The sequence below is a fragment of the Pleurodeles waltl genome, chromosome 10 (genome assembly GCF_031143425.1).
Source record: "Pleurodeles waltl isolate 20211129_DDA chromosome 10, aPleWal1.hap1.20221129, whole genome shotgun sequence".
Classification (NCBI taxonomy): Eukaryota; Metazoa; Chordata; class Amphibia; order Caudata; family Salamandridae; genus Pleurodeles; species Pleurodeles waltl.
Genome location: NC_090449.1, coordinates 991,536,575 through 991,556,717, shown reverse-complemented (window position 1 = coordinate 991,556,717; position 20,143 = coordinate 991,536,575).

Sequence of the window (20,143 nt, the reverse complement as noted above, 5' to 3'; positions counted from 1 at the left end):
TGGGGGATGTTGGTATAGGTCCTGGGTGCATTGCAAAGGCCCACATTCTTCCTTATACTTTTTTACACTTCTTGAATAGTAATCTAATAGTTTCCTAGCTGTGCATGTTCTGAGAACCACCAGAGAAGAGGAGTTTATCTACAAGATAGACAGGATGCTGTTTGTGATGGCTTGGTAAAGGATGCAGCTGGTTTTGAAGACGGTGCAGGCTGGTATGGGGAGCCAATTGAATACCATGATGATGGGGGGCTCCAGTCCCAGTCAGGTGAGTTGATTGCATGCTCACTCAGTGGCTGCACTCCACTGACACAGGCTTTTTCCTTGTCGTTGATTCCAGATCCTAGATGCTTAGGCGGGAAGGCCACTTGATAACCTATTATTCTTTCTTGCACCCATTAATCTCTAGTGTGATGGTGTCAAGAGATGCTAGAAATGGTGAGCTTGTCTGCCAGGTATGTGGGGGTGATACGTATACCGGGTTTTAGATGATACAACCAGCCTTGATGATGTGGTGTTTGGCAAGCTGAGTAAATGGAATTCCATTAGGCTTAGGGTGATGTGAATTTATTTCTCTAGACGCTTAATAAAGTGTATGTAGGCATGTAGGATGACTTTACTCTGGGCTAAAGGGGAGTACAGGAACCAATTGAGCAGGGTATAGCCAACTCTCAGATTTGAAAATATGCAGACTTTAACAATAGTTCTGAAGGCTCTTTCTGAGAGGAACAGTTTCATTTTGTTTGAATCAAGCCATATTGGTTGCCTTGGCAATGTGTTTCTTAAGGTTGATGCTAGTATAAAAATTAAATCCAAATAATTTGGTGATGGTTGGCAGATGGTCTTTTAATCCATGAAGGCTCATGTCATCAAGTCAGGTCTAGATTAGTTGCTGCTTGTTTTTGTTGGAGAATAGGATACATTTACTTTTGGTATAATTAAGGTTCAGACAGGTGTTGAACATCCATTTGTAGCTGAGATGCCAGCATGCTTTGAAACATTGTATGTTTCGTGTGTCATCAACATCTTGATGGATTTAGATGCTGCAAACAGTGAGTAGTGTTCCACAGAATTGCATTTAGAGGTTCAAGATCACAGGGAAGGAGACACATCCTTGGCAGACTCCATAAGTGATGGGGAGCTTCTGCAAGCAGGCCATGTTGTTGATGGAGCAATGTTGCTTAAAGTGCTAGGAGGAAAACAAGTGAATTCCACTCAAGACTTCAGGGTGTGGTTGGGAGTGGGATATTTCGCAGTGCAGAAAGTGTCTAATGGTATCAAGAGTTTGAGATCCCCTTTGTCTATGGTCCAAATGGCATCATCCATGACTTGTAAGAGAGCTGTTTCTCTGTTGCTGTGTCACCTTAAGACAGATTGGTTATCATGCACAGGTTGGTTGGTGTTGATGGGATCTAGGATGTCTGTATAGACTGATTATTGGTGACCATGTTCAGGAAAAAGGGTGAGTTTTGAGCTTGTAGTCTGTGATGTTATCAGATGTTAGTGTGGGGCTCTGAAGGGATGGAGAATCTGGGCAGTTTACATAGCTTTAGGGAAGATGTCTTGGGAGTTTGAGGTGTTGATAATGTTGAGTTTGGTTGAGATAGCTTTCTGTGAGGGCTTACAAAGAGAATGAGCATAAGCCATCATCTTCCTAGCAGGAGCCTTTGAGGGAGTTCAGGATCTTAGCAAGCCCTGTGAGAGACAGGTTTTGAAGGACAACAATTGTGGGTTGCAGAGAGGAGAGGGGCATGTAAAAGGGGCAGCAGACAGGGTGTGATTAAAGTGCTGACAGATCTTCTGCATTTTTCCTCTGGGAAGAGGATCATGGCATTACACTTGTTTGGTGAGTGTTGGATTGGAGAATCATGCCTTTCTGAAACGCAGTCTGATTAGCGTCATGCAATGTTGTCCTGTTCGTAAGATGCTGATTGGTCCCAATTGGAATGAGATATCCACAGGGCACTAATACTTCACCACGTAGCTTATCACACCATTCATGCTCTGACTTCCATTACTGAGATATTCACAACTATTTGAAAATGTGCAGTGATCCACATCTACGTAGCAATCAAATTTGAGACCTTCAAAGCGATCCTCTGCAGCCTATATTCTACAATGCACTGGTAACCCAATAGTGGCACAAGACTGAGCTCACACAATACATCTCCCTTCTCAATTGGACTGCCTTTTTAGAAGTGCTTCTAACTGGAATATATGCCATTTTAATTCATGACTGGCAAATTTAGCTGGGCAATGCTTTGTTTGTTCCATTTTTTTGAACCATTGTGGGATAATTAGCCTCGCTCCCCTCACTCAACAGAGTTAACAGAAATGTACCTCGGCCAGTCTTGTCACTTAAACAAGCCTTGTCAATGTCAATAGGTATAGCTTCTGAATGAAAGTGCCTGTGTGTCATTGATGGGATTAGGCACTTTGTAGGGCACCATAAATAAAGTCTGTCACTCTTCTGTGTTCATATACATCCATTTATCATTCCACTGACTCATAATTGTTCTCACTTGCTGACAAAACCTAAAAAAAAATGCACACAAACTTAACATACACAACATAAAATAATGCAGGAAGAATAAATAAATTCTGGTGCTGTCTAAACACAGTAGGCTTATACTTACAATAACAAAATTAACCATGGAAGCAGGTGTCTATCTTATAAATGTATTGTAAGTAGTCTATAGTTGTTTTAGAAATCAAGCATGGCTGCTGAATTTAGAGCCAAGACTGGCAATTTTGGATTGGAGAATAATGATGCACTCTGGGCAACAGCATTTAAAAATAGTCTCCTGGCTTAGAGGAAGTGTTTACATGGACTGTAGCAAGCAATGCAGATGAAATAGGTGGCGAGCAAGTGACCTGTTAGCACTGCCTGGGGAGCTCTAATGTCCTGTTAAGTGACAAAATCAAATAAGAAACAGGTAAAAGAGGAGAAATGATATGGTAACTATAAAAGATCAGTAAGTGCCATAATTCACCGAGCAAGAGAGTCAATGGCTGATGCAGACTGAACAATTACATAATGCAGTTTGCTGTCATGGATGAAAGAAGAGTGTTAATCATAACGAGATAGGCCAATGGAATAACAAAGCTGATCCAAGGCCCTCTGGCAATCTATATGTATATATATTTGTATTCAAGAATGTAAGAATTACTTAATAATTTTTTATTACAACATCCTAGCAAACAGCTAAGAAGTAGTTCGAGCAAGAATTATTACAGTGCAAAACATCTCCCTTTTTGGTTTGTGAGAGGCAGTATTCATCACCTACATCATTCCCAGTCTATGTAAAGCCTAATACAGTTATCAAAAGTTTTCATAATAAACAGATCAGACCTATGGCAATAGAAATATTCTAACCTAGTGAACCAATCAGGTCCATAACTGTTATAAATGGCTTATCACCATAACCATCTGGGGCCTCCTGTAGTTAGCTTAAGCTTTCATAGAAGCCAGCCATCAGACATAGAGTCATACAGTTACATAGTACAAAGAATTCCATTTGATGGAGAAAACACTATGGCCCATATTTATACTCTGTTTGTGCCAGATTTGCGTCATTTTGTTTTTTACGCTACTCAAAATATTGGAGTTAACGTAATTTTTTGCCTGAGGAAAACTACCTTGCGTCAATGAGATGCAAGGTAGGCGTTCCCGAGAAAAAATGACTCCAAGACCCTTGCGCCTTATTTATCCTCCCTTATTTATCCTCCCATGCAAAAATCATGCACGGGAGGAGGGCCTTAAATAATGGTGCTAAGCCTGCTTAGCGCCATTATTTAACGCCTTGGTAGGGACAGGAGTTAGGGGACCTGTAGGCCATTTTTCATTGTCAGAGACCATGGAAACAGCCCACAGGTGCCCTTCCCTGCACACAGGGACACCCCACCTACCCCAAACACCCCCACCAATAACTGGAGGGCACCTAAGGATGGGGGACCCATCCCAGGTAAGTCCTGGTAAGTTTTTTGACTTTTTTCTTGAAAGTGCCATAAGGGGGCCTAACCTGGCCCATTGGCCATGCCCAGAGGACATAAGTACCCGGGGCATGGCCATTGGACTGGGGGGCATGACTCCTGTCTTTACTAAGACAAGAGTCATGTCCATGGGGGTTGTGCATCAAAAAAATGACGCTAGTCAGGTTAGAGTCATTTTTTTTACTCTGACTTGATTAGCGCCATTCTTTCCTGCACAACCTCTAGTTTTCCCTACGCCTCCCCTACCCGGTTAGCATCATTTATTTTGCCCTACACCTCCCCTACCCAGTTAGCGTAATTTATTTTGATGCTAACAGGGCCATAGTGCCGGCTTGCGCCATTCCTTAAATATGGCACCCGGCTGACGTCCTGGAATGGCGCTAGCCGGCGCTATACTTTTTTATGCAAATCTGGGCTAACGCAGGTTTGCATCAAAAAGTATAAATCTGGGCCTTTCTCTCCCAAGATGACCTAATAAGTATTCTGACAGTACAAATCTTCTACACCAGAGGAAGTAACCAGGAGCAAAACTCTAACCTAACCTGTGAGATTCCATGTAACAAAATACCTATATGCAGCCATTAATAAAGAGTAATATCAGTGTGCTCTTAAATGCTTACTGACTTTAACATATGTTTTTAGCCATCAATACATCAGGCCTACTCTCTTTATCAGAATTTTCCATTATAAACAATCAGACCCATAGCCTTTGTCATTGGCATGTCATCATAATTGAATCAGATCTACTATGCTTGCCCATAAGCCTTCCTACAAGGTAAACATCAGTTATACTGTAATAAAATTACAAATATGCACAAAATGTAATTGTCAAAACAATATAAAATTCCTATGAACATAGCCTAATAAGAATTACTATGTGCAGATTATCTGTCCCTATTGTTTGTTCAGGTAGGTCACCAACATCAAATGCCTTGCCTCTGACAGTAATCAGTGAGATTCCATGTAGCAAAACACACACCAGAGTGCTTTGGCACAGTGTAAAACTAATCCACCCTTCAAAACCTATTGCCTTCAACACATGCTTTTCTCAATAAATGTGCCAGGCCTACTGGCTTTGCCATTATGTTTCATACTAAACAGATCAAACCTATAAAATGTCACAGGATTTTTCCCATTTAATCATGAAAGCCTTTACCCTTTACCATTAACTGTACACCTTGTCCATCAGCGGCCTCTTCAAGAACACATGAATGGTAACCATCAAGCATACAGTTATAAAATTAAAAATATGCTGGGATACAGGTTGTAAAACAAAATACAGCCTCTCTCAATAGGACCTAACAATAATCATCACCACAATCAAAACACTCAGGGCTTGTGAACATGAGTAGCTGTAAGATTCCTGTAACAAAACACCTGTGAATAGCATGTAACACAATGTGATAATAACCAACTGTTAAAGGCTTACTGGCTTTAACATATGTTTTTCACAGTTAGTAGCTAGACCAATTGCCTTTCTCAAAATGTTTCATAATGAGCAGACCAAACCTATGCCATCAGACAAACATTTCTAATGCATCATCCAGACCTATAGCTTGTCACTATTAGCTTCTCAGACCTAAAGTTTTCCCTAAGGCAACCATGAGACACACAGTCATAAAATTAGAAAGGTATAGAAAATTACAGTTGGCTATCATATGATGGCCTAACAAGGATTCTCACAGAGAAAACCTTCCATAGCCATGATTTGTCACACTCAGAGACCAATACCAAACCATTACCTACTAACCCACTCTTTATTGCCTTATGACTTTAACATATGACTTTCACAATACATAATGTAGGCCTGGTGTCTTTCTCATAACATTTCATAATAAGCAGATCAGGACTGCAGGCATGAGCATTAGCTTGTCACCATAACCAACTCAGTCCTGCTGTATAGATATAAACTTTATCACAAGACAAAATGTGCAATGTAGGCAGTCTTTTTAATGGAAGCCAATAGGGCCAGATGTACAAAGCTCTTTTCTTATCGCAAACGGCCTGATTCTCAAAATCTCACCATTTACAACAAGAAAAAAAGCACTTCCCAATGTACAAACCCAATTTTGTGATTCGGTAATCTATTTGCCGAATTGCAAAAAGGGTTTGTGAGTTGCAGTTAGAAAGGGACGTTCCAAGGGGGTCCCTTCCTAAGTTCAAGTCCCAGTTGTAAGTATGATTGTTTTGTGACCATGAATGTGGTCACAAAGCAATCACAGTTAACACCAATTTCTAATTGGTGCTAACCCATTCGCAGATGGGAAGCAGTCCCCAAGGGACCCGTTCCCCTCTGTAAATGGAAGCAAAAACATTTTTTCAGATCAGGTAGTGGTACCATGTTTTTTTTGTTTGAAATGCATCCTGTTTTCCTTTAAAGTAAAGAGGCTGCATTTTAAAGAAACTGCTTTATTTAAAAAGCAATCACAGACATGGTAGTCTGCTGTCTCCAGCATGCCACCATCCCTGTGAGTGCAGCCATTCCCAATGGGGTTGCAAACTGAGACCTACCTCACAAATATTGATGAGCTAGGTCATTTGCAACCCCACTGGGTATCACAGTGCACTTAACACTGGTGTACATTTTGTTTTGCGACTCACAGTTTGCGATTCTCGAATTGGAAAACAAAAGGTTGTTCATCTGTCCCATAGATTGTGCCAAATCAAATCCTGCACTCAGAGAGCACAACACATTGATGAACCTAAGCCCCCTCTCAGTAGGACTCTGATTTTTTGTTGATCACATAAGGTCAATTGAGAGTTGCTGTTAAGCCAGACCTAAATATATCCATATATTAGTGAAGCCCTGGACTCTCATACACAATACTGCACAGTAAAGTCTAAACTTAATGACTGCCCTCCTTCCATCTGTGCTCCTGCCAGAGAATAGAAAACTCTGTAAATTATTGTATTTATCCAAGACAATTTACAGCATTACAGGTTCAAGATAAGGCAGATGGCTAAATAAACAAAATGTTCACAACTCTGTGGAGGGCAGGTACTTTTTTGTGGAAGCACACAACTGCCACCCAATCAAGCATGTGTTTCTGGCTACTAACATGTTGGAAAAGCCAAACCCCCTCTCCTAGTGGTGCTCACTAAAGACTTTTTTTGGTTGATCAAGTACAAGTGCGCTGTCAAGCCACATCTAAAAAGGAGGGACATCTCTTATTAAGATAAAAATGTCATGGTTCATTGCCTCCGTTCATAGTAGTATTTTCAGTGGGCCCAAGCAAATTACTGTTTTTAAAGTGTAATTGAATACAGGCAAGGACAAACATGCATTTAATTAACACATAACATTTGTCTCAAGCACAGTGTTTGGTCATCTCTCTACTGTTCTGATTTGGCAACTCACAAACAGTGGCCCAAATTTAAGAAAGTGTGCTGCATCCGAGCTGATGTGCCACCTTTTCTGCACCCTCCCTACTGGCAGCTGACAACACCATAGTTGGGCCATATTTAGAATACGGCTCACCATGGTGGTCCTTAGCACAATAGCGTCAAACATGTTTGACGCTATTATAGCACTTTGTAGCAAAGTGCAAGGAGGCCCACAGGTTTCTATGGGAGTGTCATTTTAACTACTGCTCTGAGCAGGTGTTAAAAATGATGCCAAAATGGAGCAATGAAATCTGTTCAATTTCACTGTGGAATTTTTGCGGGCCTCATAGCACAGGAACATCCTCCTTGCATACATTATGCCTAGTGCAGACATAGGGGGTCATTCTGACCCTGGCGGTCGGTGATAAAGCGGCAGCCAACCCGCCAACAGGCTGGCTGTCCAAAAAATGGAATTCTGACCCTGGCGGGAACCGCCAACACAGCCCGCCACTTTAACACTCCGACCGCCACGGCGGGACAGACAAACAGCGTGGCGGTCACCGCCAACAGGCAGGCGGCAGACAATGTACCGCCCACCCTATCACAACTCACCAATCCGCCACCTTTTCCGGGGCAGCAGCACCGCTGATAAAAACACGGCGGAAACAGACTACGAACGGGAAAACGCTCACCTCTATACACTCCACGAGGACGGAGGACAGCATGGAGCCCGAATTGAACATCCTACCTGCTCTCGTCTACCTGCTCATCTACCACGAGTACGAACTCCGGCGCAGACGACAACGGTGAGTACCGCACCTACGACACAGGGGAGGGGGGAGGAGGAAGGGTTATGGGCACACACATACGCAATACACCCACCCCCCAACTATCTACACACCAATGCAGAGCACAAGACAAAGTGACACCACCCAAACCCCCCGGAATAATGAAAAGAAATAATTAAAGTGAGATAGTAAATTTATGTATAAAATAGGTTCATTGAAGTCATGGTAAAATAGGAAAATGAATACAAAAAATTCTAGTTTAAACATTGCGTAAACGATAAATAGAGGCAATAAGTCCAGCACAGTCACTGAAATATCAACTGTCCGTGGGCCAAAGTGTATCAACACATGGGCAAAGCCCACACAGGAGACCTGAGTCAGTTGGAGAGAACACTGCAGGGGCATCAGATGATAAAACTACAGGCACCTCAGGGGGAAGGGAAGGGGGGGCACCACAGCCACATGAGTCCACGACGCCAGATCCACGAAGGGGCCACCATGCCCACTGTTCAATCCTGGGGAGTGCAAAGCCACAGTCTCTCAAGTCTCTACAGTGGGTGGATTGCCCACTGTACCATCCTGGGGAGTGCAAAGCCACAGTCCATCAAGTGGATAACAGTCTCCACAGGCAATGGAGGAGGCAGGGTGGCCCGAGTGCAGCGTGAACAGTAGCTCGACACAGAACCAGCACTGTCATTGGGCCAGCGGTGCTTGAGGCGGCGAGGCCCAGCGTAGCGGTGCTTGAGACGGCGGGGCCCAGCGGAGCGGTGCTTGACAGGAAGGGCCTAGCGGAGCGGTGCTTGACAGGAAGGGCCTAGCGGAGCGGTGCTTGACAGGAAGGGCCCAGCGGAGCGGTGCTTGAGACGGCGGGGCCCAGCGGAGCGGTGCTTGACAGGAAGGGCCCAGCGGAGCGGTGCTTGACAGGAAGGGCCCAGCGGAGCGGTGCTTGAGACGGCGGGGCCCAGCGGAGCGGTGCCCGTCTTGGCGGGGCCCTGTTCAGCGGTGCCTTTCTGGACGGCGGGGCCTTGTTCAGCGGTGCCTTTCTGGACGGCGGGGCCCTCTTCAGCGGTGCCTTTCTGGACGGCGGGGCCCTGTTCAGCGGTGCCTTTCTGGACGGCGGGGCCCTGTTCAGCGGTGCCTTTCTGGACGGCGGGGCCCTGTTCAGCGGTGCCTTTCTGGACGGCGGGGCCCTCTTCAGCGGTGCCTTTCTGGATGGCGGGGCCCTGTTCAGCAGTGCTTGTTCTGTAAGTCAAGGGAGTCAGACCTGGCCAGGACTCCCTGCTCAGTCGCCCTCCGACCGTGCAGTAGCTGGACCCCTCAGTGACGGTGTCCTGGGCCCTTGGGTGTCCTCCCTCACACCCGGGATGGGGCTTGTGGGGCCCTCCTGGTTCGCGCTCCTGCTGGCTGACTTCTCCGCCCTGCTGCCCTTGCCCTCTTTCGATGTGGGTCTCTGGGCCTTGCCTCCCCTGGATGTTGTGGCAGGTGAAGTGGCAGAACTTTGGTCCTTGGGGGCAGCCGTGTCAGTCTTCTCGCGGCGGCCCCTTACTTTACGGGTCCTCTTTCCAGGGGGGGGGCTGGCTGTCCCCTTGCTACTGACCGATGTATCACTGCTGGCAAAGGGGGGACTCCATAATCCATGCACCACGGTGACCCTTGAAGCCGGGCTGGTGGTGGCTGAGGCGCTCTTGGGACTCTTAGCAGATGGAGGGGGTGGGTCAGGTGAGGGAAAGAGGTCAAGAGTGGAGAGGTAAAGTTTTTTAGGACCAAGGTAAAGGGTAGGTGTAGTGGTTATGGGAGTGGAGGAAGAGGTGGTGGTTGTAGGAGAGTCAGGTGTGCTGTCCTTGGGTGAAGGTGCATGGGCTGGAGTCTGTCGTGAGGTGGTTGGCTGTTGGGTGGGTGGCTGCCTGCGTTTGTGTGTCGTGGAAGAGGGGGTGACAGACACAGTGGGAGAGGACACAGGGGACGTGTAAATGGCAGTGGGGGTGGTGACTGCACGTGTGCGGACTGTACTGGAGGGTGTGCTGGTGATGGAAGTACTGGCTGTTGGTGGTGTGCATGCAGGTGTGAGTAGAGACGTCACAGGGAGGGAGGAGGGAGACAAGGAGGTGGGGGACACAGAGGTGATAGTGGCTGTTGGCATGTCTGCATCTGGGTGTTGCTTGGGTGAATGTTTGTGTGATCTGTGGTGCTTATGTCTGGATGAGCTGCCCTTGGATGTTGAGGTGTGTGCAGGCTGGTCAGATGGTGTGGATGGGATAGGCTGAGGAACAGGAGACAGAGACAGGGTGGAGGCAGTTAGATGAGGGAGGCTGGAAACAGGGACAATCGCTGCCATCAGTGCTGAGGCCAGAGCATTGAACGATCGTTGATGGGCAGCCTGACCCGAATGAATGCCCTCCAGGTATGCATTGCTATGATGCACCTCCCTCTCTACCCCTTGGATGCATTCAAAAGGGTAGACTGTCCAACAATGATGGTCTGTAGGAGGTCAATGACCTCCTCACTGAGGGCAGCAGGGGTAACAGGGGCAGGGCCTGAGGTGCCTGAGGCGAAGGAGATGACCGCCTTCTTGGGCAAGCGTGCACGGAGCGAAGGCTGAGGGGCTGCTGGGAGGGCGGAGCTGGTGCGCTGGGTGGCGGCTGTACCTGTAGAGGCGGGGGGCACGGATGTTGCCGCCACCGCTAGGGAGCTCCCATCCGAGGACGTGTCGGTGTCGCTGGTGTCACCACGGGTCCCCGTTGTGAAGCTCCCCTCGCCCTCCGTATCACTGGCGGACTCGGTGTCTGTGCCATGGCCCACCGGGGCCTTGTGAGTTGCAGCTCCCTCGTGCTCCGGTGCCAATTCTCCTCCGCCTGATGATGCTAATGCACACATGCACACGAAGATAAAGAAAAAGGGTGGGGGGAGAAATAAAAACAGGTTGAGTGCATGCATTGTCAACACCGTTGGCGGAGAGGACAGACACAGGAGCCTCATGCACTAAGCCGCGCAATCGGGGTACACTACTCAGTACTTGTGACTAGGCCAACAGGTCTAGGTACAACAAACGCGCACATGGGTGATGCAGGACCATGGATAGCTGTACTTGTCACCCTACAGAGGTGGGGTGCGGGGCACAGGGACATGTCTAAAGGAGAGGACTACACTACAGAAAGTGCCCTGGCCTAATGTCACCCACAGCCCTCCTCCCCCACCCAGGCACCTCCACTGCGCGTAAAGATAGCTGAATGTGCTGGTACTCACCCCCTTGTGTCTGCTGTGATGTCCTCACGCGCCCATCCAAATCGGGGTAGGCCACCGCCAGGATCCGGGACATCAGGGGGGTCAGGGTACGACTGGCACCCCTCCTAGGTTGGGAGGCCATCCCCAGCAGTGACTCGGCGGTCTTCCTGGTCCCGCGGCGGATGTCCTCCCACCTCTTGCGGCAGTGGATGCCCTGTCTGTTGTGGACCCCCAGGTTCCGGACTTCCTTGGCGATGGCACGCCAAATGTCGACTTTCTGATGGGCGCTGACCTATTTGACATGTACAGGGTGGAATTGGAAATATCATCAATTTTCCACATGATAGATGTGATTGGCCCCCCCTCCCCAACCTTGCCATGTGGCACATGCTCTCATCTGTCGTGCCTTGCACTCGTCATTGTCTCCCCACCCCACCATCTAATATCCACCCCACTCAACACAGGCATAGCCCATTCAACGTGCACACAGTGTACTTACCTGTTGGTCTGGAGGACCGTAGAGTCGCGCATACTGGGGCAGGACCCCATCCACAAGTTTCTCCAACTCTTCTGTAGTGAAGGCAGGGGCCCTTTCCCCAGTCGCAGCAGCCATTGTCTCTTCCAGACCGAGTTCACAGCAGCACTTGCAGTATAGGTCCTCTCCTGTGGATGATCAGGTCTCGAGTGATTAATCAGATAGAAAATGGCGGTCACGCCCGCGGCGGTGTGTACCGCCGCTGTGCGTACCGCGACCGCCGGCGCACCTCGTCATTGGCTCCTGAAACCCATAGGGTTCAATGTTAACCAATGCGGCTTTGCCCCGCGGTCTTCGAACGCCTACCGCAACGGTGTGTCATGCCAGCTCATTGACCTCACATCCCACTGTCACACTTCTCAGGTCAGGCAGCCGCCATTTCAAGGGCCCACATGGCTTAATTTCTACTGCGTCACACAGGCCTAGGCCTTGCATTGCCACTCATACAAGCCATTCAATGCATAGCGATTCGTGTACTGTGCAAGCTGTAGTTACTTGCGAGGAGAAGGATGAATCCTCCCGTGTACCGACCGCTGGTGGATCTGTCGACAATGGAGGAACGTCATATAATACTTCGATACCGACTTGACCGAGCCACTATACATGAACTGTGTGCCCAGCTGGAGCCAGCACTGATGTCCCCCATCCGCCAACCCACAGGAATTCCCCCTCTGGTGCAGGTTCTGTCAGTTCTCCATTTTTTGGCAAGTGGGTCTTTTCAGACAACAGCAGGGATGTCTCAGCCTATGTTTTCTAAGATTTTGTCCAGAGTGTTGTCTGCCCTGACGAAATACATGCGAAGCTACATTGTTTTCCCTGAGGAGGCTGATTTGGCCACTGTGAAGGGTGACTTCTATGCCCTTGGACATATCCCCAACATCATTGGTGCCATTGATGGGACCCATGTTGCCTTAGTACCCCCAAAAGACGATGAGCAGGTGTACAGAAACAGGAAAAATTACCATTCTATGAATGTGCAGGTGGTCTGTTTGGCTGACCAGTACATCTCCCATGTAAATGCCAAGTTCCCTGGGTCAGTGCATGACGCGTATGTTATGCGAAATAGCAGCATCCCCTATGTGATGGAACAGCTACAGAGACACCGTGTGTGGCTAATAGGTGACTCTGGTTACCCCAACCGGCCGTGGCTACTGACCCCAGTGAGGAATCCCCGGACCAGGGCAGAGGAACGGTACAATGAGGCCCATGGGCGATCTAGGAGGATCATAGAAAGGACCTTCGGCCTCCTGAAGGCCAGGTTTAGGTGCCTGCATATGACAGGGGGATCCCTAATGTACTCACCAAAGAAGGTGTGCCAGATCATCGTGGCCTGCTGTATGCTTCACAATCTAGCATTGCGACGCCAGGTGCCTTTCCTGCAGGAGGATGGTCCAGATGGTGGTGTTGTAGCAGCTGTGGAGCCTGTGGAGAGTGAAGAGGAGGAAGACGACGGGGACGACACAGACAACAGGGACACAGTCATACAACAGTATTTTCAGTAGGACACAGGTAAGAATCCCCCACGCCATTTTACATTTACTTCAGGCCTCCTGCATCTCTACTTTCTGTGTTTCCCCCCAGTTCCTTTCAACTGAATTGTGACTTTCCCTTCCCTTTTCAGGGCTGTATGACCCACTGCGTGACTTCTGCTTTGTTCGCCCATGGAGTAAAGCAAATTGACATTGGTATGTTGTCATCACAATGTAACTGAACATTTTTGAACCGTTATGTGTAATACATTTGTTAAGAATACAAGCAGACTCCTGAGTGTTTTAAGTGCAATTAGTGATTTATTTTTAGTGCTACATATAGGTCCATGATAGTAAAACGGTGATGGGTGGGGGTGGAGTAATGTCCATGGCAGAGTCCAGTTCTCAGTCGCACAGGTGCATTGTCCATATGCCTGTGGAAGGATGGAGCAGGGGCAGTTCAAGGTTGGACAGGGTGACAATGTGGGACAGTGGAATGACATCAGGGGGTATCTAATGCTAGCGGGGGTCTTGGCATCCTACTCTGTCTTCTTTGTGATCTCAGGTTCCTCTTGCAGGGTGGTTGGTATTCAGCAGGAGGTGGGGTTCTGGTGGCCTGTCGTTGTGTGGGGGCCTCCTGTCCACTAGCGCCGGCGGAGGTGGTAGGCTGTTCCTGGTCCAGGCTGGTGACAGGGGCCCTTTGGGGTGCCACATGGTCCCGCAATGTGGTGACTATTTGGTTGAGGGCCAGGACGATGTTCCTGAGCTCCTCTCTGTACCCCATGTACCGTTCCTCCTGCTGTGCCTGGATCTCCTGGAACCTGGCCAGTACCGTCGCCATCGTCTCCTGGGAGTGGTGGTATGCTCCCATGATGGTGGTGAGGGCCTCTTGGAGAGTGGGTTCCCTGGGCCTGTCCTCCCCCCCCTGTCGCACTGCAGCCCTCCCAGTTGCCCTGTTTCCCCGGGCCTCTGTCCCCTGGACGGTGTGCCCACTACCACTGCCCCCAGGTCCCTGTTGTTGTTGGGGTGTTGGGTCAGCCTGGGAGCCCTGTAGTGGCGGACACACCACTGATTGACCTGTCCTGGAGACAGAGGCATGGGCCCGCTGGGTGGGAGCTGTGCTGATATTCCCAGAGGGGGTTAGGTCTGCTGTGGCCTGTGTCTGTGTGTGGGGAACCGACTGTCCAGAGGTCCCCGATGGTCCGGGCTGGTCATCAGGTTCTAGGTCGACAGAGCTGCTGTCCTCACTGGGGGCCTGTTCTGGGGGTGGGATGGACATATCTGGACCCTCCTGGCCGGTGTGTTGGCGTTCGGGCCCTGCAGGGGTGAAAGAGCATGGTTATTGCTTCTGTGTGTTCCATGGCGTGCGATTTGTGGGTGCCCTTGTCCCCCAGTGCTGGCATTCCCTTGTGGGAGGAGTTGTGAGGGTGGTTTGTGGGGGGGGATGGGTATGTGCAGTGGTCATGCATAGGTGATGGGTGTCCATGGTTTGGGTTGGCATTCAGGGTTTGGTTTTGGGTTGGGTGGGTTGTGCTGGTGAGACATTGGCAGGGAGGATGTGTGCTGGGGGGTTGGGGGTGAGGGTGGGGGTGTGGGTTGTCATGCTGGTGGTTGGGGGGGGGAGTAGTTGAGATTAGACTTACCAGAGTCCATTCCTCCGCCTACTCCAGCGAGGCACGCAGGATGCAGGATGTTCAAGACCTCTTGCTCCCATGCTGTGAATTCGGGTGGAGTGGGTGGGGGTCCGCCGCCAGTCTTCTGCACAGCGATGTTGTGTCTTGAGACCATCGACCGTACCTTCCCCCGTAGGTCGTTCCAGCACTTTCGGATGTCTTCCCGGTTTCTGGGATGCTGTCCCACAGCGTTGACCCTGTCGACGATCCTTTGCCATAGCTCCGCCTTCCTGGCTATTGTGGTGTGTTGCACCTGTGTGCCGAAGAGCTGGGGCTCTACCCTTATTATTTCCTCCACCATGACCTTGAGTTCTTGGTCTGAAAACCTGGGGTATCTTTGGGGTGCCATGGGGTAGTGTGGATGAGGTGTGGGGTGGTGTTTGTGGTGATGTGAGTGGTGGTGTGTGGTGATGTGTGCGTAGATGTGGTGTGGTTGATGATGTTGGGTTCCTGTGTGTGTTGGGGTTTTCGATTGCTGCGCTCTCTCTCTCTCTCTCTCTATCGCCTTCTCTCCTATTTTCTAGTAGTGGGGGTTTGTGGGTGATGTGGGTGTGTGTTTTATAGTTGCTTGGATGTGTGGGAGTGTTGTTTGTATGTGTATCAGGTGTGTGTATTTCAAATTGTCCAATGTGCCTGTGTTTTGGAGCTGGGTGTGTATTTTGACCGTGGCGGTGTGTACCGCCAATGGAATACCGCGGTTGAATGACCGCCGCGTGGATTCGTGGGTCGTAATGGCATGGGCGTGTTTGTGTTGGCGTGGCGGTGGAGGTTTGGTCATCTCCAGTTTATCACTGACCGCTGATGAGGCGGCCTTCCGTGGATGTCGGGTTTTTGGCGGCTTGGCAGTTGTGGGTCAGAATGAATGGCGGTCTTCTGACCGGCGGTAAGAGCCTTTTACCGCCGAGGTCAGAATGACCCCCATAATGTGGCACAAGGGTTTAAAAAATGGTGTTATGCATGCATTGGGTTACTTTTTAAATATGGTGCAGGGAACAAGCCACTTTAGTGCTATGGTGGCTCTAAGGTGGGACTAGGGGTTCTTAATCCCTTCGCTACCAGGCCTTCTCCCCATGAGGTGCCAGGCCTTTTTTTGGCAATTTGGGGCAGTTTGCACTGAGGCCTTCATAACTTTTTGTTAACATAAGCTACCCACGCCAAATTTGTATCCTTTTTTCCAACATTCCATGGATTATAGAGGTACCCAGAGATTGTGGGTTACCCTTAAGGAGACCAAGAAATTCGCCAAAATGCAGCGAAAATTTCATTTAAAAAAACAAAATGGGAAAAAGGGCTGCAGAAGAAAGCTTGTGGTTTTTTTTTCCTGAAAAGGACATCAGCAAAGGGTTTGCGGTCCTAAAATCACCATCTTCCCAGCTTTCAGGGACAGGTGAACTTGAATCAGAAAACAACATTTTTTAACACAATTTGGGCATTTTACTTGGACATACCCCATTTTTACTAAATTTGGGGCTTTTAGCCTCCTTCCAGTTAGTGACAGAAATGGGTGTGAAACCAATGCTGGATCCCAAGACAGTTAAACATTTCTGAAAAGTAGACAAAATTCTGAATTAAGCAAGGGGTCTTTTGTGTAGATCCTTCAAGGTTTTCTTGCAGAAAATAACAGCTGAAATAAAACATATTGAAATTAAGGTGAAAAAACCAGCCATGTCTCTCCCAGTTTTACTCTGTAAGGTTTTCATGCGATGTCAGATTTCAAAAGCAATATACAGTTACATCTGCTGGACTCTTCTAGTTGCGGGGATATATAATGCTTGTAGGTTCATTAAGAACCTTAGGTACCCAGAGCCAATAAATTAGGTACACCTTGCAATGGGTTTTCATTGTATACTGGGTATACAGCAATTTATTTTGTAAAATATGAAGAGTCAAAAATAGGTATCAAGGAAACTTTTGTATTTACTAAATGGGCACAAGATAAGGTGTTGAGAAGCAGTGGTTGTTTGCACATCTCTGAATTCCAGGGTCCCTATACTCGCATATGAATTACACAGCATTTCTCAAACAGACATCTTTTTTTACACACTGTCTTACATTTGGAAGGATAAAATATAGAGAAAGACAAGAAGCAATAACACTTGTTTTTCTATTCTATGTTCTCCCAGGTCCCCCAATAAAAATTGTACCTCACTTGTGTGGGTAGGCCTAATGCCCACAACAGGAAATGCAACGTGGACACAACACATTTTTAAGTGCTTAGCAGTGGATTCTGGCCTCTAGCTCAGCCGGCACCCAGGTAAACCTGCCAAACTTGTGCATTTTTTATAACTAGACACCTACAGGAATTCAGGATGGGATGACTTGTGGGGCCCACACCAGGTTCCATACCCAGAATACTTTACATACCTCAAAATTTGGCAAAAAAAAACATTTTCCTCACATTTCGGTGATGGAAAGTTCTGGAATCTAAGAGGAGCCACACATTTCCTTCCATCCAGCATTCCCCTAAGTCTTCCAATAAAAATGGTAACTCACTTGTGTGGGTAGGCGTGCCTGTGACAGGAAATGCCCAAAGCACAACATGGACACATCACATTTTCCCCCAAAAAACTGACCTGTTTTTTGCAAAGTGCCTAGCTATGGATTTTGGCCTCTAGCTCAGCCAGCACCTAGTAAAATCTAGAAAACCTGGACATTTATGAAAACTAGACACCTAGGGGAATTCAGAATGGGGTGACTTGTGGGACTCTCACCAGGTTCTGTTACCCAGAATCCTGTGCAAACCTCAAAATTTGTCAAAAAACACCTTTTCCTCACATTTCGGTGATGGAAAGTTCTGGAATCTAAGACGAGCCACAAATTTCCTTCCACCCAGCATTCTTACAAGCCTCCCGATAAAAATGGCACCTCACTTCTGTGGGTAGGCCTAGTGCCTGCGACAGAAAATACCCCAAAAGACAACATGGACATATCACATTTTCCCACAGATAACTGACCAGTTGTTTTCAAAATGCCTATCTGTGGATTTTGGCCTCTAGCACAGCTGGCACCTAGGAAAACCTAGCAAACCTGGACATTTCTGAAAACTAGACATCTAGGGGAATTCAGAATAAGGTGACGTGTGGGGCTCTCACCAGGTTCTGGTACCCAGAATCCTTTGCAAACCTCAAAATTTTGTCAAAAAGCCCACTTTTTCCTTACATTTCGGTGATGGAAAGTTGTGGAATCTGAGGGGAGCCACAAACTTCCTTCTACCCAGCGTTCCCCCAGGTCTCCCGATTAAAGTGGTATTTCACTTGTGTGGGTAGACCCAGTGCCCCTGTTAGTAAATGCCCCAAAATACAATGTGGATATATCAAAATGATCTATTACAAAACTACTTGTTTTTGCAGGAGGGGCACCTGCGTTTTTGGTCCAGGGTGTGGCGGTCATCTAGGGAAACCTACCAATCGCAGACATTTTTGAAAACTAGACACCCAGTAGAATCCAGGGAGGTGTGGCTTGCGTGAATACACCAACATTTTCTTTCCCAGAATCCTCTGCAAACCTCAAATATAGCAAAAAAATCACATTTTCCACACTTTTCTTTGTAGGAACACTGTGCCAGTACAAATTTCGGACCACCCAATGTTTCCCTCGGTCTGCCTATAAAAATTATACCTCACTTGTTTGGGTGGCCCAGGTGCCTGCAAAAGAAAAAGGCCAAAAACGTCTAGAGATTGAGGAGATAGCACAGCAAGTTGCACAATTGTTTTTAATACACTTTTAAGCTGACTCTGCTTTGGGGACCCACACAAGTGAGGTATCAGTTTAATTGGGAGACTGAGGGGGAACACTGGGTCATAGAAAATTTGTGCCGGCACGGTGATCCTACAAAGAAAAGTGAGGAAAATATGCTTTTACAAGCAATTTTTGAGGTTAGCAGGTACTGTGGGTAAGAAAATGTTGGGGATCCACACAAGCCACACCTCCATTGACTCTACCGGGTGGCTAGTTTTAAAAAATGTCTGGGTTTGGTAGGTTTCTCCAGATGACTGCTGCACCTGGGCACAAAAACTCATGTGCCGCCTCCCCGTAAAAAGAGGTAGTTTTGTAATAGAACATTTTGATGTATCCACATCCTTCTGTAATGTTCCAAACACTAAAATTGTGAAAAGAAATGCACTTAGGTTATGTTAAAAAGACCCCTCACCCACCAACCGAGTTGGTGGCATGCTTCATCATTGGGTCCCCACCCAAGATACTTAGCATGTCACAGGTTTGCTTCAACGCCTGATTACAGCGGAACATGTTTTGACATTTTTACCACACATACTGGTTGGATTTGGCAAGAGGGTGAGTGATGGTTCAGTTGATCACATTTTGTTAACAAGAGATTTCACAAAAATGAAATGCACTGTTAATAACTGAAAGACCAAAAAACTGAACCAATGACTCACAGCTCATGAGCTGTAAAGCTGCGTCAAGGCACCAACCACTTTCCAGTCAATTTACACATCTTTCATACATGACATGCACAAGACCATTCATGCCAGCAGCCGCGGCCCAGCACATTACAACACTCGCATCAACAGACAGAGCTATTTAAGGGCCCATCACTGTCATACGCCCACACGCCTGATACAGCAATCACACCAGCTGATGGGAGTATGTGTACTGGCGTTTGGCTAGCAGTGTGTTGGAGTGGCCAACAGCAAGCCACCATTTACACCGACAGCCAAGCACCACTCAACGCACACTGCCAGCCAAGTGTCAGTCCATGCACACCGCCAGCCAAGCACCACTCCATGCACACCATCATCACTTTTTAAACAACAAAGAAACCACAAACTAATTATAAATAAGTACAAAACTGCAAACACAAAATCTCTAACTGAATACATGACAGTAATGCCAACATTGATACTGAACATATGAAAATGTAAACCGCTCATAGTAGTTCCCAGTAATTCTTCTGGGTGTGGTAACTCCTGAAACAGCCAGCAACACGCAGCCCTGGCTTTGAAGGACAATCCGGGCAGTACATCCGGCTCTCCCTCCGGATACCTCTTTGGGCACAGACTCTACATTTCTTAGTGGGCAAGTCTTTTTTGGGAGTGGAAGGCATGTGATCAGGAAAGTGGTGAACTTTCAACATGCCACATCCTCCACCACTGCTTCTCTAGGAACTCTTACCCATTCTAC